Genomic DNA, 22,106 nt, shown 5'->3' on the forward strand with positions numbered 1-22,106 from the left:
GTTGAATATTCATGGTTGCTGCCAGCAAACATTTCCACCTGCTCTGAAGATTATGGCTATCAGCTTTCAATCAGCCAAACCACTTCTGCTATGCCTTCTGGAATTTTCCATAAACTTAATAGAAGAAAGGACTAGATTGTGAGACTTTTATGAGATGCATATGAAATGGAGAACAAAGAAGAAGAAAACCCCTCTGTGGACTTAAGTATGTTTGCAGTCCTTTCTTGTAACTAGCTTTTTACCCTCTGCAAGATATGAGATGGATGAGGAATGTTGGAATTTACATTAATAATTATGCTTCTCATAAGTTTTTTTGTCATTCATTTATTTTCCAGTCTCAGCATAAGCAGTGTTCCATTGCTCAAATAACTGAGTAACATCTACACTTGTCAAGTGATGTTTGATTCTTCTTGAAAGTAAAAAAAGGGGAAAAAAGTCATATGCAAAAGACATTTGCAGTGAAAAATATCAACTAGCCCCATGGAACCGTGTGCTAATTGAAAATTTGTTGATACGTAGGGAATCATTTTACAGTTAGAATGAATGTTCTTCCTTTCACTATTTCCAACATCTACTCTTGCCCTCTGTGACATCGAGGAGCCTTTAGAAATGTCATTAAATTGTCCATTATTTTTACAGACATTCACAGCATATCTCAAATGTGATGCTTTTGCAGACCCGGTATCCAATGCAGAAGCACATTGTTTCATGTCAAGCTATGGAAATGCAGTCAAGGATCTGGTCCTTGTCTCAGGCTCTATCAGTTTTCTGCTGAAATAATTAATCATCACTGGACATGGTTGTGATGGTGTTGCACTGTCAGCACTATCAGAGCTGGCTGGTGTAAACCTGCTTCAGGTTTGTGTCATGATGTTCAAACTAATTTTCTGGTATAGCACATATCAATCTCAAAGAAAGGGTAATAATAGTAAAATGGTTACATTTTGATGAAAACCTGACCTGTTCACAACTCCTCTCAATCTCTCCTTTTGGGGGGATAGGAGGGGAAAGATAGAGTAGGCCTGCAAATGCCAAGTGGTGCATTCCTCCTAGCATGAAGCATTTCAGGAAAGTGAAGGTGCAACAGAATCTATGGAGCCTCAAGGCTACAAAGGACTGTCTTGTATGGATTCCTGATTGTATAGGTAGGACTGCCACCTCTCATACTTCTTTCAGTTGGTCTTCAAGTCACATGGGTCATGACATATCCAGAACCATGAGTGACACCTGCAAACAGGCAGATGCCAATCTAGTGCATGGCATTGAAAATACACGGCTCAGAAATTACAAGTTACACTGTGTGCCAACCCTGAAAATGAGCATACTCATAAAGGTGCCTTTTCCAGTGTCTGTGTTTTGTTCCATACCATGAAAATTCACAGGGCTGAGCACAACTCAAACTGCCTCTAAGGCCTAAGGGACTGTACTACAACAAAGTGAGAAAAAGATTTGCTTCTACTTTCCCTATCTCTGCAGGCCTGTCTGTTTTCTAGACGTTTCAGCCCATGAAAAAGAAGCTGTTCTTTTGCAAACCCCTTCAGCCCTTATTCCCAAGAATCTTTGCCAAAAAGGCTATCAAATGCAGTGGTGGGGCATGGGGGGGCTTAGGAATGGGAAAGAAAATTGTGTATACCTACTTTTCCCTCATGAAATATACTAAATCTCAACAAAGAGCCACTGAAGCCAAACCAGTGACCCTGAATGTGCCTCCCAAGTCAGCCTTTGGAAAGGTAGCTTTTTAGGCATATGGGATAAAAAACTATATCCTGGAAAAACACAGAATGTAAATATTTAAAGAAAAAGAAACACAATGAAACAAATGCCTTGTGTTCATATTTCTATGGACCAGTGCCATGTATCTCTCAGACTGTTACCCAGCTAATGTTTACTGTACCAAATGTTTTATAAACCAGTGGATTACTCTCCTCCGTGGTTGTGAAAAAACATTGATGTATTTGTCCTGGACTTCCTTTTCCTGCCTTTGTTGTTAATTTGTGAGTTTCTCACATCCCTCTGACAATTTCTGTCTGTTTACATGTTTTAGATTTCTGATGGAATGTATACATTGCTCTTACCACCACTCAGGATCTGTTGCCCATTATCCCCAGGAACAAAAAATGTCTCTCAGCCATTTTTAGTGGACATTTGAGAACACAGGCCAGGAGTATCTCAGGTGTCTTTATGTTCCTATCATGTTCCTTGAAACCTGCTCGAAGCAACACCTCTCTCCAAGGAGAAAAGACTGTCAGGTCTCAACCTCTGTTCAAATCTCTTGAAAGGTCTTAATCCAAATTATTTGAATTATGGAGAATGAAAACCACAGACTCCTAATTCTAACTTATGCTCTCTCACAACTATGTTATACTTCACTTTGTGACATTTGATGATGAATCATGAGGTCAGAAACCAGCTAGGGAGCTGTATTTTTGCACATTGTGATTTTGCACGTCTCTGTGTAGCAGACACACCTCTACTCAGCATGAGAAGCTCAGCCCTGGAAGATATAACCAGCAATTCCACCGATTTTCCCTCATTGCAGGTCTCTGATCAAGGCCTAGAGAGCTTCGTATGAAGCATAAGAAGAAGCTTTCCTCTCTATGGTTTCATCTTTCCTGGGAAAGTTATCAGAAAATACCAAGCAGAGAGAGAAATTGATACAAAATAAATATGAAAGGAACATCAGGCTCATCAAACACCACAAATTTTCGGCTCTGGGAACATGCATGGAAGGGAGCTGGTCAAGAGCAGTCACTTCCACCCCAAGCGAGCACCCTTGCCCACACATTTCTTATGCAGTTGCGTGTGTACAGCGCTCAGATGGATGTTTGATCACGTTCACTCACAGATGTGGCTGGACACCTCTGTGTCCAAGGGGTGCCAGGAATGCATTCCTTAACCCTGGGAAAAAGAACGAAGCTGTTGCTTTAAACCATAGCAGCAATCTTGTTCTGTGTTAGACCATGGGCAAGAACTCATTTCATATGTGAGGACAAGCAGGGAGTTTTGTCTAAATATTCTGAAAATGTATTCATTTACTTGAAAATAAAAGCTCTGGCTCAGTTTGCGCAATGATAAATGGTTGGTTGCCATATTACCTAGGCTGAAAAAGTCTGCATCTCTTTCTGGGAAAGCAGTGGGAAAAATGTCAAAAATTTAATGTTTCAAGTACAAAAACAAAGTCAAAACCTTCTCACAGATTGTGGTTGGGAAGCATATTAACTGGTGGTGCTCAGCTACTTGTAAGTGCTTAGTACCAAACTTCCATTAACTTCAATGATATGACTGTTTCCTGTGGGAATTGGACTTCTGGTTTTTGGGTTTTTTTTTTTTTTTTTTTTTTTTTGAGGGGTTGGCCCACATTTCTTATAGTTTTTGGTTTGGGTATTCTTGCTGCTGCCTACCAGAAGTAGCTGGAAGTATTTCTGCAACTTTAGTAAAAATCAAAAGTTGAAAATTACTGAGAAGTCTCAGTGATAGGTCAGGGCCTAGTTCCCATTGCTTTCCAGAGGAAACAGCAGGTCACATGCCTTTGTTGATTTTTTTATGCTTAGCCTGTGCTCTTGCTTTTTATTAGATAGATGAGAATCATGGAGGAAACCATCCTGTTCAGAAAACATCAAGTTCAAAGGCCAGTATCAGCTGATTTAAGCTTTCCTTTCTTCTATTTTTTTATCCCATTTTGCTTGCCTTCTGTCATTAAAAATTACAGCAGCACAGATCCTTTTTTGGAGAAGAGTCTGAAGGTAAGGCCAACCCTTACTCTGCACTCCAAAGTGGTGAAAAACATCTTGGTGATCACTGAATGCAGCAGTTTTAGATAAGATTCATCATCATAGCATTTAGTAGGACAAGGTTTCCATTCAGTGTGACATCATTCTTCTAAATAATCTGTTTTTTGTGTCCATCACAGATGGGACACAAGTGGGTACAAATCATTGCAAGAGAGATTTGTTCCTGATTTTAAGAAAACACGTGCAATGGTGTAGTTGGTGATGCACTGGCATGGATTATTGTGTGGGGTGGTGGTGGAAATTCCCAGCCCTGAAGGGTTTTAAAAAGGAGTTTGTCTAAGGCCAGTGAGGAATAATATAATTTTGTTAGTTATGTGAGTCCTACCAGCCATCTCCTCTTATTAGTGAGCTTTTCAGAAATAAGCCAAGTGGTCTGAGCAACCATGCAAGGAAGGATCCAGGACCTTTGAGGGAGGATGAGCAATCTCTAATCACCAGACAACAACAATTCCTGCCAGCCTCAAACCCTTCCAGCATCTTCCAGCATCTTCAGAGCCCAGCTCCCAGTGCTGCAGGAGCAGACCCAGAAGCCAGACTGCTGCAGTTTGTGCAGAGGGCCCAGGGATCTGCCCCCTGCACTGCCCACGTGTGCTCACAGCACCACTGCTGAGTTCTCACTGGGTCCAGAGCCAGCAATGTTCCTGTCTTAGCAGTAATGCATGTATTTTGTGCACCTAAGGAACAAAAACGTACTTTCAGTCTAGACAGTGCCCTCAGCTTCCTAACATCGTCCTCTCATGTTGGGTCTGGACTCACCCCTGAGAGGAAGAGTGTGTGGAGACTGCAGATTCCTGTCAGTCCAAGCACATGTACACAAACATGCTCAAAGGAACTTTGCAGCTGGACTGTTGGACTAACCCTGACTCCAAGCCTATGGCAAGGAGATTGCTGAGAGGTTGCAAGTGGAGTGTGTTTATGTGGTAGGAAGGGACTCACTGTGTGCTTCTGCAGAGAAATACAGGCTATGTCCTGAGAAGCACACAAGTGTTGCCATCTTCTTTATAAAACACCCCCAGGAATGTAAAAGTTGTTCAAAAAGTATATAGGCAATGTCTGGTCAAAGTGCTGTCTGGAGGAATGGCAGGTGTTTGTTCTTATGGGACCTCTTCATGTCTCAGGGCATCTGAATATTTAAAGGGATCATTTGTATGTGAGGAGGTAAAGAAGGGTCAGGGCCACATTGTTCTTTGCTCTCTTTGTTTGTTAGAACAAAGCAAGGAGTCAAATTTGAATTCACAGGGGAGGAACAGCCAAACTACGTGCTTGGAAACCTGTTTGCATTTGTAACTAGCATAGTGTTAATTAAGTTAAAATGGATTCTCAAGCATATTTTCAGTGCTGGTTTGTTTTTCTCTAAAACTTTGTTTCAGGGACAGGAGGGAAAGACAGTCCTTTTGTTGTGCATGTGACAATTTAAGCACAGTTACTTAACACTCCAATCTTCTCTGTGTGCATGGTGCAAATCACAGAAAGACAATTTGCAGAGTATTGCTATAGTTCTCATAGTAATCATAATTTGGCCTTGATTTTTCACAAGAAATTGTAGAAGGGGGAAAATAAGATACTTACAATGTCAGTTCAATTTGGGGTTTAGCTAATTTAAAATGTGTGTTTCCTATGAACAATAGCTCCAAATGGCAATGAGCCTAAATTACGTGTTATCTCATTTGTATTCAGCATCACCACTACAGCTCTCAATTGCAGCTTCTCGTATAAAATGCCCATGTGAACAAAGCATTTTACAGCCTCTGCATTTCTGGGTCAATCTGTATCAAGTCAGTTCACTGATACACACACAGAACAGATTTTCTGCCTTGTTCTTTGCTACCAGTCTGTTTCTTGCAAGGCCAAGAGATACATGAAGCACATTTGACTTCAGCCTGGGAGATGCACAATAAGTTCATTTCCGTTGTAAAGTCATTTTCCAAAGCAGAGCTGAACCAGGTTAAAAAGCTCCCAAACATATAGTTACTGAGAAAGAAAGAGGAGGAGGATTATGTACCATCACAGGACTTGTACTGCTCTGAAGTGTTCGCAACAAAAGCCAAGGCTCACACAGCAGTCAGAGAGAGGAGCTCTGTAGACATTGTCCTGCTTGTCACTAAAGCTGCAGGACCTGGCCTGTGGGAAGGGACAGCGGCTTCTGCCCCTTGCTGAGTCTCCAAATCAGGTGGAGAAGGGATATGCCCATGCTTAATCAGGAGAGAAAGTCCCCTGTGCCATGAATGCAAGGGCCAAGAGCAGGGGCTGTGAGCATTTGCCATTTCCACAGTAAGGACCCTCGGGGAGCAGCAGTGTCTTCCTGCTTGGAAGGGGCTGAGGAATGGGTGGGAACCACCAGCTGTACCCTGCTACTCCCTGGCTCACTGTCTGCTGCAGTGAAAAAAGATGTCTGGAAAATATGTTTAATCCAGTTATCTGTAATCATAGTTGTGGAAGCATGACTACTGCAGCCATTATGATTTTGAAAGCTTTAAAATGCTTTAGATCATATTATTTGGTATGTTTCATTATTTACTCTCTTTTAATTATGCCAGCAGCAGCTTAATCTATCACCCGGTGATGTTATCTTGCATGACAGAATCTGACCACTAAGATTTTCTTTGTGCCTATTATTACAGCTTTGATGTTCTGAATTAAATGAAGTCTTTTTTTTTCCTAGAGGATCTCTTTTGGTTGGTTTTTTTTTTGGTTGGTTTTGTTTTGTTTGCTTATTTCAGTTCAAATGAATGTAACTGAAAAATTAAACTTTGACTTGGAGAAAAGAAGGCAGGAGAAATGAGATCTCATATAACCCCTTTATTTCTCTGTGAAAGCAAGGCAATATTTCTCCTATGATTTCGAAGCTTGTCTAAAATTTGAAGAGGTTTTTTTTTTCAAATAAAGGATGTTCTTTGGTCTCCAAATAGAACATGCAGCTAAGATTTTCCAAAGTTGGAGGCAGGCCCCCACAAACTCCTAAATGTGATGTATCAAGTACTATGACTCTGCTGTCACTTTCTGTGTTTACTCACAGTATGCCCTAAATTTGACATTAGATCAGTTTTCTTTTATATTGCCTATTTGTAGAAGTAAAAGCCACCTCCTTGGTGACAAGATCCCCTGTTGAGGACTCTGTGAAAATAAAGAGGTTGAATGGAAGACTAGAAATGAATCTTGCTTCTAAGGGCTGGGGTTTGGGGATGAAGTTTTTCTGAATTTTGTATGAGTTTCAGATACAAACAGATGGAGTTCATGTGGTGGCAAGCACTGCTGAATCATGAGAAACTCAGATATAGAAATCTTCCTTTAAGTTTTGGATCTTTGTCCTTATGGGAACAGGAGACACAAGCAGTGTGATGGAACACAGTGTGATTTGCCGTGGGTTCAGATAGATTTCCAGTAACCTGCTGTGCTCAGTGGTGCCTCTCCTGAGAAATTTCAGAGGCTGAACCTCCCGGCCTATGGGTGTGGCTGTGTTGCCCCACTTGTCTAATGGAGAGGTGCTAATAACTGTGAAAAATGTCTTTTAAAATTATTTATGAAGAAGTGTATTGAGAGAATAGGGAAATCAAGGGTGACCACCACATGACTCACGCTCTGTGAAATTTTCACTGAACGAAACACTTCTGAAAGCCAGTTTTACTAGGCACCCTACAAAAACATTCAGTTTAGCCATTCTGCATTTGCAGGGTGCTTCTAGTGCTGAGATTCTTCTATGCCTTAACTCTTCATATGGTTGATATCATCAATCCAGTCTGAAAATAGGTGAAGGTGTTTGTAGAGGAAAGCAGAATCATTAGAGCAAATTCTTAGGATCTGTCACCATTCTGTATGTCTCACTTAATTAACTTTTTTTTGCAAGCAGTTTCTCCAGAAGCAATATTTCAGTGACAACTCTGTTCCCAGGAAGCATATAGGCACAATTACCAATGTGTGAAGAAATTATTTCATTTATTCAATTGCTTGCATTCGGTAGAGCAGCACCAGAGAGGCAGTGCAGAAGAGGAAGACAGAAGAAAATCATGCAAAGATTGATTTCAAAGAGAAGTTACTAGAGTTATTCTGATTTGACCTGGGCTTTTTTCTCATTGACTGCCTATGGAATTAAGGGTGGAAGGCCAGATTATTTAATGAAGTTTCTGCGTTTGGCTAATGTGAATACCCAGTAAGAGAAGAATATGAAAAACTGCATGCTGCTTCAGCCAATATGAAAAGTTCCTATTAACTCTAAAGACAATCTGTATTGTAACAGACATCTCTTTTCCCTACTGTAGCTTAACATCAAGATTGAAAAAAGGGGCAGTGGAGATGCAGTAAAACACAAATTAAGCCTGTTTGCAATCATGCTTGAGCATCTTGGACATAACAGAGGCAGATTCATGATCTTGCATCTGCCTTCTACATCACATACATTCCACAGCCTAGGAAGGAGGCAAGCTGACAGTGGGACTTCAAAAATTATTATTTTAGTTTTGCAGGAGGTGGCCGCTGACTTGGAAGTTGAAATGTACATTTGAAAGAAACAAGGAAAACCAAAGTTTCCTGCGATGGCCATTTCCCTGAAACTTTTCTGAAAGAGAAACGGAACATGGTTTTGAAATCACCTCCATCATGGATTTCCATGGAAAGGCTGAGTGCTGACAGGATGTTGGAGCCTCTAATGACACCATTTGGTCACTGATTATTTGTAGGTTGGGGCTTAGTGGGTGGCATCGAGCTCTTTGTGAACTTTTTCATCTTCTTGTTGCTTTTGGCTGTTTTCTTCTTTTTTTTCTGTTCTTCTTTCTTTTTTTTTCCTCCTGTCCCCTGGAGTGGCCGGGAAAGGGTGGTGGTGGGAGGACAGAGCATTCACAGCTAGCCTGAGACACAAGCCAGTTTATTTACTTAAACAACAAACATCCAGCATGCCAGGAGAGCAGTGACAGAGGGCAGTTCCTGAATGGGATGAGACAGTATGTCTTTTAAAGCGCCCACCCACGTTGCCTAAAAGGGTTTAGCAGTGCTGTCTCCTTGTGAGGAAATAACAGCTTGTGTGTTCAGAAACGTCACAGGCAACCCGGCAATGTGTGTGATGTGAGGATCTCACAAGCTGTCTGAAAATGACCAGAGGCAAAACTCTGCTTATTTTCCCTTTATTTCCTTCACAGCTCTGCATAGCCCTCCCCTGGCCCTCTTTTTGGGGCTGTCATTCTTCTCATCATCCTGCATGCAGCTGGCATTTAGCAGCAGAGCACATTCTCCATCAGATGGACAGAGAAGGGGGTTATATAAACAAACAGAACAACAAGAACATTTCTAGGAGCAACATCAAACCTGACCTTTTGTTTTATGGCAAAAAGTAACGAAGATGTTCTTGGGAAAACAGCTTAGCTGAGAGAGAAAAAACACGAACCCTTGAACTGTTGTGCGTGTGAGGAGCTGACCAAGCAGTGATTTGCTTTCTTACCAGGGCTCTGAACTCTGCTGGACTATAAAAATGTACATGGTTGCTGTCATTCCATAAAGCTTGGTAACCTCAGAACTCAGCTGAAATGAAGCAAAACAAACCTTTTGCTATCTGTTGTTTTTTCTAGCAGTCCTGGAGTTGGATTTTTGCTGACAACTCCTCAGCACGGCAATATGTGACACCAGTGCTCTGTGATCACTGCTGCTCTCCTGCTGCTTTTCCAGATTGAGGCAAAGTTGTTGACTTTGACCTACAAAGCCCTTGATGGCTTTGGACTTTCCTACTAGATTTTCTCTCTCTGAAAGCTGTGACCAACAGAGGGGCCCCAGCTGCTGTGTTTAAAAGAGAGCTATGAGACAGGTTTCTCTTTAAGGATACCTTGTGGATGGCATAAACTCTTCCATACACATTCCAAAATATTCTCATGTGAAAGGTTTGCATCAGAGCAAGTAATTTCCTCTGGCTCTTGTCAAAAGTCTAATGTTCCCTTGAAAGACCACCAGGGAATCCCAAGATTTCATCCTTCATCTTCTAAATGCCAGCTCAGAAACTCTGTTATAGGGTTTTTAAAATACCTGGGCACTGGTACTTCACTACTTTCCTTCAGTTTTGATGGCATTTGAGAAGTTCCTTACTTCAGTTAAAGGGAATAAAATTAATTTCATCTTAATTCAGGTGCTTAAATTTTTTTTTCAATATTTATTATCTAATTAATGAGTATTTACCACTTCTCCTGCACCTAGGCTTCAGTTAATATGAACTATTAGACTGGACTTCATCAGCAGTCAGTGGTGAGGATTTTTTTAGCTCTCCAGACACTGCCATGGGATTAAAGGACCCATGCTTTAGAACTTCCCTTCCTCTTCACTGATTAGAGAAAGTCAGCGAATACTCATATGCATCTGAAACTCAGTTACCTAAACATGCTTAAATGGGTAAATGTCAGATGGTGGTCACATCAAAACTGGGGTTTTTTCATTCCCTTTAACTAAAATTACAATTCTGTAATGCATATTCCTTCCCAAACTGTTTATGACTTCTTACTAGCACTGAGTTCTTTTCATCCACAAGTCTTAGGCTGGGATCAACAACAGTGGTTAGCTCTACCCACATGGCATCTAGATGGCTTTTTGGATTTGGACTTTACTGTCCTAAATTACAGTTTATCTCATCCACTCTTGCCTGGCTGCCATTAGCATTATACAAAATCATATGCAGACATCCCCTTCTAAAAAACTAAAGCTCATCCTCAAAATACACACAGAAGCAGCACCCATTTGCACTTCACCTTTTTAGGTGACTTGTGAAATCATGTTCTAAAGTAGTCTAAGAGTACACCTCACTGACTTCTCTGAGAAGCACTTCTCTCCCTGCTTTTCCCACAAAACACTGTAGCAAGCTTGTAAATACTTGGTACATCTGCAACAAACTTCACAGATAATTCATGCAACACTCACAGTTCAATGGTGGAAGAATGATGCATTTGGCCAGATTTCTGTGCCTACACACACCTGCAGTTGCGGACCTGTGTCCTTACATGTGAGAAGGACAACTCTGAACAAATTAGATTAAATTATTTAAATAAATAGGAAAGCTAATCTCTAGAGCTAGGCACAGACAGAGCTGATTTTCTGCACTCTGATGAGGCCATCAAATCACATAAGCAAATGATAATTTGTGAAACCACATGGTGCCTATCACATCCACAGAAGTCTCTGGCTGAATGAAACTGGTCAAGAAACTATTCTGCTTCCTCCATCTAGCTCTTCCAGAAGACAGCTCAAAATTGTCCTTCCTTTCCATGTGAGCCATACAAAGTCTCTTCTGGTAAAACTGAGGTTTATCAGCAGACAGAATCTCACTTGGCCACGTCACTAAACACCATTTCATAGATTGTTATCTGTGCTAGAGCTCATAGCTCGTGCCTGGTTTTACCATTAATCAGCTTTCCTGTTTGCAGTCTCCATGCTGATCATAAGCATAGCAAAACTATCTGCCTAAGAGGTGTAACCCTGCATTCTTCCCTACACACACCCCTGTGTATTGAGAGATGCAACCTCAGCTAATAGACAATTTTGAGTTTGTGCTTCCTCTGTTGCTGTTTGCTGCGTGTGGATACAGTCTCACACAGCACCACTGAAGCACCAAGTTATTGCTAAATGCAGTTTGAATAAAAGGGTAAGAGCATTTATAAACATTGCTACATTGTTTGGGGTCTCTGAAAACATTTTCCCTGCCATTACACCATGCAGATAGTCATATGCTTAATGGTCATGCTTGAATTCTTGATGGCTATGCTTGAACTTGGACTACAGTAAATATGTGCTTCAGTGTTTTGTTAATAAACTGTAGCACAGCCAATCCCTGGTGTAATTTTAATTGGAGAATCACACTGTCCCTGAAAAAGGAAGAAGGAGAGGCTAGTCCAGGTTTTTAAACAGACCTTTCTACTGTACTGTACTGCACCCAAGGGAGAAGAAACAGTCCCATAATGACCAAAACTGAACAATTACCTTTGGGCATATGTTTCAATTAACAAATTATGGCTCATTTCAAAGTGACCAGTAGGAATCACTGTTTCTTACAAGCTCCAAGTGAACAGCAAACCTCTAAGCTCATGCCAGCAGTGGCACAAGCTTTTGTTGTGCCAAGAGTGCCGACCCTCCACCAGCACCTGTCCTCCAGGAGGAAAGATGGGGGAAGCCTGTGTGAGTTAGTGGGCATGGGTGTCTGTTCAAAGGCTGGACTTGGTGATCCTGGAGGTTTTTTCCAACCATGGAAAAGACTCTATAGTTCTGACACTCAACATTTGTTTACAGTTCATTAAACATCTGCCTTCTGCCCGCACCGAGACAGAGCTTTATGGAAAATGTTTTGTAAACTACCATTTGTCTCCAAAGTTTCTCTGAGAGTTTTTTTCATACAGGTCCACAGTGGACCTCTGTGTTTCATCTCAGTTTGTGAGATAATAGTTTACCTAAATATTATTATTATCAGCCCAAAATTACCTAAACCACATGACGTGCTTTGGAGCTAGCATGGAAAATCTTGACTTTAAAACAGTAGAGTAGATACAGACAGAAATGATGAACAGCTCCCCCACATAGTAAGGATACTCCTAATACCTTAATCCTAAAATATATAGAAGAAAATGAAGAAACATGATAATAATATATACAAACTGTCACTCAAGCATGCAAATATATGAATGTAATTATGACCCACCAGTTCTCATTCTGAATATTTTAGTGTGATGGGAAGTCTGCTGGAATCTTTGAGGAATGCAGATGCATTCCAGTCATCCATGTAGCTCCAGGACAGCCCAAGATTTGTGACTTCAAATAAATTCATGTAGTCCCTGAGTTTTAGAACTGAAGGATGTATCTGACATGTGGATAATCTGAAATTTGTTTATGCAAAAGCTGACTCATCTGAGATTACCAGAATCCTGTGTGTGGACTATCTCTATTATGGATTTACAGTGTTATCAAATCAGACTCTCAAAGTTAGAGATACAATCCACTCATACCAACTATCTGCCAGAAGAGAAGGAGGCAGTTTTCTGCTGAGAGATGTACCACTTTTATTGATTTTGCATCTGGATTGCAAGTTTTGGGCAGACACTGGCTATCACTGGTTTCCCTGCAATTCTCAGACCAATTATTACACATATGAAAATTCTCCAAACAGGGGACCACAGTATTGTAAACGATGCCAGATCTTTTTTCCCCCAGGGAATTATTATATCAAACCAATAAATTAATTGTAATAATATACTCCCATAGCCTAAAAAACATTAAATCTAAATAATCTAGAAATAAATGCAGCTAGAAAGAGAGTAACTGTGCTTTATCAGTTTGGACTTAGTTTTGATAATATTTCCTTTGTAAAAGTGAGCTGGAATTCACGTTGAACAACACGTTGAGTTGTTTTAATCATACAGAGAAAAGCAAAAGTTTTAATTGACATCCTAAATAAAAAATTGAGAACTTTGGTTTCACATTTTGAAGTGACATGCTGTTTAGAAATGTGTCTTTATTTTACAAGACAGAAAAATCTCTGAATGAAACTCTGCATTGCAGGTTAAACAAAATGCCTCATACGTTCTCTCCAACAACTGTTTTACAACTTCCTGGTTTGTCTGTGGTAGAAAACGCAACTGATCCTCCCTGTAAAGTTTAGGGAGAGGCAGTTTTTTAATGAGATCTGAAATTTGTTCTCAGGGACACATCCTTCCGCAGCACTGCAGCAGTGATGAGTGCAAGGCACAGCAGGATGACAGTGAAGCTCCAACAGCTCTCTTGGTAAGAGACAGGAGCCTGTGGCGCCCAGCCCAGGGCAGATGCCCTTCCAACTGGAGAAAGCAAGGCAACTGACAAACTTGAGCTACATGACGAGTAAATGTGTTCAGTCTCCCCTGTATTTCTAATTTATTGACCTGTAGATAAGGAGAATGGAATTGGGACTAAAAGAATTTATATTGTTTTTATTTTCTGGTGAAACAAGCACAAGAAATTCAATAGGCTGTGTTTTAATTTGTCATAGTGTTCATGAGATAAATAAATATCACTGATGTTAATCACCACCTGGGACTGCAAAACACCTGTCAGACTCTGGAAGCTCAGATAGTCCTCTTTTATATTGCTAATTTACTGCAAAACCATTTGCACGTTAAATAGGTTGGACTTCTGTCTACATCTCAATTAAAAAATACTGTAAAAGGCAATGCCTCCCCCCACAAACTGCTTTTAAAAATTATCTCTTATGTGTCCTGTCTATTAGACACAATAATAGAAGCCTGTGAAAAATGTGACAAAATTGTACACCAGAACAGAACATATTGAACAGCTGCTAAACCTATAGAAATCACACTGTTTCCTGCACTGGCTGTTTGAGCATCTGATCTTATTGGAGCCAAGATGATTTGGAACAGTTTAGAGAGGAACTATTGACTGAAGAGACCTTTATATGGAAAACCATTGTTCAGTTAAATTTTATGACTTCACAGCTATTAAACTAGAGAAATTTAACAGAGCAAATTTCCTTAGAGGTTTCTTTATGAAGTGAGTACGCTGAGTTCCCCATTTCTTCACAGATTAAGCTCTGTTCTTAGGAGTTCTCTCATTTTTCATCTACTGGAAAAAACAGAAAGCGTGACCTGGGTTTACCAGTAGAAGCCCCTCTTTAAGAATGAACTTCACCCACCTAGAAGGAGGAGCAAGAATTGTCAACAATTCTACTGTTAATGTTGTGATGGATTTTAGAGAAGCCTGCTGGAGGTGACCAGAGTTTCTCCTTTGGCTAATAATTACATTATCAGGAATGCCCTCCCTATTGGCCACTACTTTTGCCATCAAGAAGTTTCCCTTTACCTAAGTGTCATTCCAATAGCAGCATGGAAGGAGCAGCTAGTGACTGCCATGCCACCTAAAGCACTCAATTGTTCAGAGGTGAAGGGTCTTTCACCAGGAACAAAAAAGGGGAGAAGATATGGCCTATAAAAACACATTGTCACACGTGTGCATGTGTTCTTGTGAGTCACCCCTCTGCTGAAGAAAGGTTACAAACTGTGGCAGGGCTTTCTTCAGTGGCTTGCTCCCAGGGGACAATCCAGCAGTTAAATCTGCACAATACCACATGCATAATAGCACTCATTCCATTTTTCTGATGCAGCCATGCTAAAGCTGGGGCACATGGAGAGAGAAGCAGATACCAAAATATGTAGACTTCAAAAGTACCCTTACATGACATTGGAAAGTCATATTAAAATCCACTGTAATCCTCCTTGCCAGGATTTTTCTGCCAGACCATCGCTCATGGTCTTTATTACTCGTTCTTGTAAACCTGGAGAATTATGTTTCATTTCTTGCTAGATGTTAAATGTCATTTCTAAAATGCTGATGTATGTCAGGACCCACCCAGGACATCATCTCATGAGAAACTGCAGTGTAACATTTTATTATACCTTCAAAATATATCTGAATTGAGAACAAAGCTATTATTATGCTTCTATAAGCATAAGTGTATCCATGTTCCAGTGTCACTGATTGTTCTTAGTCCTTTCCTGATACCAGAGGTCTTGGCCTGATTTTATGTCCTTTATGCTTCACTCTGTTCCTCTGGTTTTTTCTCTGACTCAAGGAAACATCATATTAACGAGAGCAAGTCAAGTTCAATGCAGAGGACGTGAGTGAACCCAACAAAGTGAAGACCCCTTTAATAATATTTTAATATCCTAAAGCTTCACACTTTGTAAATTGTGTGATTGGAGAATTTATTCTTCCCATTTTTTCCAGTGTTTGGACTTGATAGCAAAAGCTCTCAAAAGAAAAAAGCTGCATTTTGAAAGGCAGCTATTGCTCCCTATGTGGTAGTGCACTCTCACAAGTATAAATTTATGTCAGTGCACCACACAAACTGCTAGGGATAGGGGGAGCACAGCTAGAAACACACCTTGGGATAAATGCCATTATTCTGTTTTGAAGCACCATGCAGAGTCTTGTCTTGACAAGATTGCAGAGAAATGGCAGGTCCATTGGCTTTTTTTTTTCTTTTTTCTTTTCTTTCTTTTTTTTTTTAAGATCATACATGTATTTTGAGTAACAACATAGGAAATATAAGACCAATACTGAACTTTTAAAATAAGTGATGGGAGAGAGGCAAATGTGTAAGAATTGCAGCACCACTATGTCCAGGTGCATGAGAATATTTATTACTTTAAAACAGCTGAAAATAATAGCGAATATGCAAGTTGTGTACATGAAAAATACTGTGTCTACTTGGTAATAAAAACCAAAGAGCATTATAAATGACCCGATAGCCTCAGAGCATTTGTGTCATGCATGTGTGTCTGTGTGGAAAGATACAACATTTGTTTCACACATACTTTATTTACATGAATGCTAAAATGTCCAGTGCCTCCAGAAGAGGAAAAGGACTGATATGGCCCTGAGAGTGCTTGGGGTTATCCCAGTGTAACTCTGGCCTCCAAGATTAGGTGTAGCTTTCCCTACGTGGATGCTATACAGGTGCTGCTGGAGCACTGGGAAGTCACCCCAGCAGGGTGAGGGCAGCTTACCAGCACCTAGAGGAACTCTGCTTGCCCCCTGAATTATGTTGTTTCAACATAGAAAGTAGCTTCTGGAGGTGAAATTAGCTGAATTCCACTTTTGTGTACACGGGCTGTGCTTCTTCGGCCAGGTAGCTGGCTGCTTTCACAGCCACGTGGCACACTTTCACATTGCTCAAGGCCAGGTTCAGCAGCACAGCTTTTGAATACCAGGGACAAAGAGCAGTCCTGTAAGAAAGAGGATGAGTGATGCTCCACACAGTGGCTGTTCCCAGGGAGAGGCAGGCAGCCATGTCCAGATCAAGGGAAGGATCTCAAATCCTTTAAGAGGCTGTGCTCTGCCTGCACTGCTTCGCTGGGGAGGTAATAAACACCCTAAAATAGAAATTAAGATTTCATGAGAAGATGGTTGATGAAGAAAAATGAGAAGGCCAAATGCACGTGGGGGAACAGCTTTAAAGCAGAAAATTGCCATCTCCAGCATAGACATGGATGCACTATCCGGATGTGCTACAGCATCAAATAGGGTGCGAAAATGTACTGAAAAAGCAATAGTCACTTTCTTGCTTGCAGAGGAGAACATATGTGGCCCGAAGTTTAGAGTCCGACTAGCTGAGGGCGAAAGGCCGACGCCCCTCTGCAATTCCTGGCCAGCACCCTTCGGCGTCTGATGGCCTCGGGCTGTGCTGGCTGTGGACTGGCGTACATCGCTGGTATAGGAGAGGAACGGAGCTGACCATTTCCCGGGGGTTAAACATCGGTTTATTGAAGGTGATGCCGGATCCAAACACCGGGAAACCAACCGGGAAAAAGTTTTTTTCTCATAGGGGGTGAAAACAGGATTATAAAGGAGGGGGGTGGGTACAGGCGGAGCCAATCGGGAAAGGTGAGGGGATGAACTTCACAGAACTGACACTCCATGGAGACCAATAATCAAAAGGTAAAGGAGGTGTCCTGGGACCCCAGCCAACCACCATCTCCAGAGAGGAGAAGGTTCTCGAAACCTGGGAGGAGGAAGGGAGCGATTGACTGGACAGGGAGGAAACAACTTTCACTTATAAAGGGAAACCAGGGGAGGAGCAATTACATATCGGCAACTATGAATAGCGGTTACTATAGCAACTTAGCTGACAGGCTAGCACTGGTGGGAAAAACTGGGGGAACGAACCCATTTTACACATAATAGGGGAGAACAATACATAAATTGGGGGAATAACACAAGAAACTTAACAACACACTACCACACTTGCTGTGTTTGTGAGCACTTCCAACATATCAGATGTATCAAACTGTGCTGGGTGGCCCTTCTCTTGTGGAAAAAGTAGAAAGTTTCTCCACATTTAAGTGGGATTTAGAATATGCCTACTGCTGGAATTACATGGCACCTGGGGAGCCAGAGGCTGTCTCTATAGAGTTGTTAAGCAGCTGTTAAGAAAAGAGAACTTGTTGCTGACATTAAGCAGAAGTTTGCAGCTAGATTAGAGAATATATAAAAGTATTATATCTAAAAGTTAAAACAAAATTTTAAAAATACACTGATTTTCAGTTTTACTGTGAAGTCTGTTACAAAGACCTAGGAGAGCAAAAGATGTCCATGAAGATGGAAATCAGCTTGTGAGGCAAATATCTAATGCCCAAACCCATTACAGAATGTAAAAAAAGGTGAGATGGCTGCGAGTGTGTCCTCAAAAACTCCAAAAGCAACATCTGAAATTTTCAAATAAGAAACAAGTATCTGTGATTGTTGCTCACAAGGATATGAATGTTGTGTTGATATAGCTGTGATACAACGTACAAGGATAAAAGTTTTTGAGGAGAGGCAATATTTTTTATTACATTAGAATCTGGAGGAGGGCATATGTGTCTGAAAGATTTCCTGTTTTATCCAAGTATGAAACTCAATCTAACAAAGGACTATCTTTCCTGACAAATCTTGATTTACTCTTATTAAATCATGAAGTTTACTTTCTTTTTGCCAGACTTGCTTATACTTAGGAAAAAGAAAATTAAAAAGTTGTTTGTGTGCAACATCAATACTCTCTCAACAGGCAGGAGGGAGGGAGGGCATCAAGGAGAGACGATATTCTTCTGCTGTGACATCTTTTTCTCCTAACAAAACATCACAAATAATTTACTAGCAATGGATTTTTCTGGACTGAAACTGCTAGAAACAAACTAAAACAATAAGTTCAGAGTACAGCATGTTGTTCATGTGCTTGCCATATGCCTATGTTGCAAGCGCAGCCAGACCCACACAGTTATTCAATATTGAAAGAATATTATTCAACTTTTACTGAAATTCTCTGTGATTTCATCAGTAAAAATGGTTTCTGTAATCCAGACGGGATCAGTGACACAGTTTAGTAATAGAGGCAACTCTGAAAATTAAGGTGATTATCAATGTATGGGCCACCCACTCTGTGCCATTCATTGGAATACAATCCATTGGAAGCCAAACAGAACAGGAAGAGAAACTGGCATCTACTGTGTATCAGCAGCAGAGATATTTTGTTACTTTATTTATTGATCAATTCATTGATTTATGGTGTGGGTGGAGCTCTGGGAGAAGAAAGCTGCCTTTTAAAGCCTGGGTCTATAAAATCAGCATGTGTAGATGGTTAGACAATGTTCTGCAAGCATTTGTCTCAGACACCAAGAGCTTCTGCTGGTTTGGTTTTTCTTTTGGTAGGGAATTAATCCTTAAACATTCTTGTTTTCAAAACTATTCCTGCACTGAAGAAAAGGGCAGAGTGTGCTTTGCTTATCCATTCTGAGCAACTCACATTGGGTGCATGTGGTTAAGTGTGATATACATATAACATCCTCAGAAGCGTTTTGTCATTGCAGTCTGGAGAACTTCCTTACAAAACATTCTCAGGCTTTAATTAAAACTGTGGGCTGTGTGCTGTACTACATTATCTTGCAGGAAAATAGCCCCAGAAGATAAACTGAAATAAATAAATTTAAAATTCAGGTGCAGCAGGGGCCACATGATCCCCAGCTCATTCCCATTATGTGACTGAAGTCATATTCACTTCACAGTCCAAAATTATATAGAAGGAGGGAGAAAAATGGGATTGGTTTGGTTTTGCCCCCTGATGGGCACACATTTCAAGCCAGGTAGCAGCAAGGAGTTTTAGGACTCTTAGGAATAAGAGTGAGCTGCTAGAACGACTCCACAAGCCTGCAGACTTGTGGAGAAGCAATGGGACAGGCAGAATCAGACATATTGGAAAGGTTTAAAGATTTTCACTGCTTTTATAGCACCGAAAGCAAAACGAAATTACTTACCTGTTGCTGCTTTCTCAATTTCCCCTCTACAGAAACTCCTTCCACTTGGCTTTGGGAATTAGCCATTTGCCTCACAAGCTGATTTCCATCTTCATGGACATCTTTTGCTCTCCTTGGTCTTTGTTCTAGTACCTCAGCTGTGACACATTCCTAGTCTTTCAGTCTGCAGCTATTTGGTTGTCTCACTGGAGGCTATGTCCAGAACCCACACCTTGCAGACCTCTCTCCAAGCTTCTTTTGCCACCAGGGCCACTTCTCCTGTAAATCTCACATCCCGTTCCCTAGACAGCTTATGTCTAGGTTTCTTTCTTCTCCACTTCCTAGCATGCACATCTTTATTCATCAAAAGGTATTCTCTCCAGGTGACCCAGATATTCTGCCTCTGTAAAATACAGTAGAGAAGAGACAAACAAGGTAAAGAATGGCCCTTGATTAAAGTCACAAAGTATTCGTCTTGCTAGCAAAACTGGTTTCATTAATTTTCATCTTAAAGAGGCTTTAGTTTTCACAGATATTGGTCCCATCTGAGGAAGAAAACAAATTAAAGAAGTCAAGAAACAAATTCACTGCATGATCTATCTAGGTATCAGAGATCAGTGAAAGAATCAGACACAGGCCAAGCTGCAGCAAACCCTGGAGGAGCCCACTGAGATGAGCTGCTTTATTTGTTTAAGCTGAGTTGGGTTCTCCACTCTAAAATATCAGGGAATCAATACTTATTTGTTTAAAACAAATAAGATATGCATTCAGATGAATTGGAAAAGCTGAAGTTACAAGTTATACTTGTCTCACAACTTTCACATAGGCTCAGAACTTCATTTACATTTTTAGAAAGTCAGCTCTGGACTCTACAATTCAAGATTTAATTTAGATTTAGATTTAGATTTAGATTTAGATTTAGATTTAAGAATGCTTTAAAATGGTGCTGTGAAGTCTGTTTGTGACTGTCTGGCTGTGCTCTTGAGGGTGTCATGAAACTGGCTCCACAGCCTCTGTGGTTCCTGACCATGCCCAAAAAGCCTCCAGGCAACTTGCAGCTGCCAGTCTGCCAGAGAACACCACTGTCTGGCTGCCAATGCTTAAATTCAGTTCCTTTTACAGCCTTCTTTTTTTTCTCCCACTCTTGCATGCACACTCAAGTCCCTTTGTCACTGTGTGTGAGGGAGAATACCATTCCGATGATATCTGAAATATTTCCATCCTGTTTACTATAATCTTAAATCACCAGTGCTGCCCAGCACAGGCTGGAAAGTAGGGGGTGGAATGGATTAGAAAGAAGATGCAGGTGAAAACCTAAGCTGGAATAAAAAGGGGGGCATAAATACCCAGTTATACTTTCTCACTAAGCCTTATTGTTCAAAGCTGAGATAAAACCAAAGGCAGACAAACTATGAAATCTGAGTGACAGATTAAAGCAGCTGTACATGCTGTAAACATTAGACAAATATAACAATCTGTGTGTGTAACAAAAAGGGCAATATAAAACCTTTGATCAGCAAGAAGATATATAACACTCTTTTGTGTTCTTCAAAGGCAAAAAGATGTTTTATTTACCTAATGTCACTTATATAATTGTTTGCTCTACCAGAGCAAGATCCAGAAGTATTTCTTCTTGTGTGCAGCACAGTGAAAGATAAGAGCCCATAAAGCAGCCAGATGATCTGACTCCCAGCCATATGTTAGCCTGTGGGTAGGAACGGAACAACACAGGGGATTTAGACCAAACTCTGCAAGCAGAGCAGACATAAACCAGAACCAGGTGTGCCCCATGGGCTGATCTCCTGTAGTGTTGATCCTTCTTCAATACTGTGTTGACATCAGTGGGCTTTTGGTGCGAGCATGCCCAGTCAGGTGTTTCGGAAGTTATTAATGTGGATGGCATGCTGTTGAGAGGTGTACAGAAGGCAGGACTTTCTGCTGAATAGTCAGACCTAAGAGTGGAGCTGAAACATGCTGTGGTCTGTGTATGGCTGAGGCAGAACAGAGATCTCTGATGCCTTTATCTGGGTTTCACTGTGCTCTGTCTCAAGAAAAACTCCCTTCAAATCAGCATTTAATTTTTCTTTCATTTCTTCTAAAAAAAACCCTCAGTATATATCTTGGAGAGAGCAGCTGAATGAGTGTACGAAGCCTGCAATGCCATTAGACGAGAAAAAAAACAGGGGAATAAAACAGCAGCCAAATTTTCCAGGGTTTCATTTTGCGGTCATAGTGCCCCCCAGAGGTACCTGCCCAGAAAGCTGCATGGCTCCCTCTAGCTTGAGAGCTTTATTTAAACAGCAGTGTACATAACACCTACAGGTCTAATTTGTTCTCTCAGCCCTGAGTTGTTCTGCTTTTCACGCAATTTGGAGTGCTCCTGGCAAGGCACCATTGCTGTTCCCCACGCACAAGCTGGGGTTGCGCTGCTGACTGTGTTTTGGTTACAGCATGTCTCAGGGGTGAGGCCAACTCTTGGTTTGCTGCTTCCCAGCAGACAGCTTCAGGTGCCAGGCAGTGCTTCCGTTTTCCAGTATGGCATAAGAAG

At 41.0% G+C, this 22,106-nt stretch overlaps 1 long non-coding RNA gene across 1 annotated transcript; it reads right to left on the bottom strand.

The window, feature by feature from the left end:
• Positions 1-15,877: 15,877 nt before the first annotated feature.
• Positions 15,878-22,106, bottom strand: LOC113459624 (uncharacterized). The gene is made up of 3 exons (XR_003381049.2): positions 21,134-22,106; positions 19,580-19,961; positions 15,878-16,663 (listed from the first exon to the last, which is right to left on the bottom strand). It is a non-coding gene; the product is annotated as an uncharacterized LOC113459624 (long non-coding RNA).

Source organism: Zonotrichia albicollis, chromosome Z, assembly GCF_047830755.1.
Source record: "Zonotrichia albicollis isolate bZonAlb1 chromosome Z, bZonAlb1.hap1, whole genome shotgun sequence".
Classification (NCBI taxonomy): Eukaryota; Metazoa; Chordata; class Aves; order Passeriformes; family Passerellidae; genus Zonotrichia; species Zonotrichia albicollis.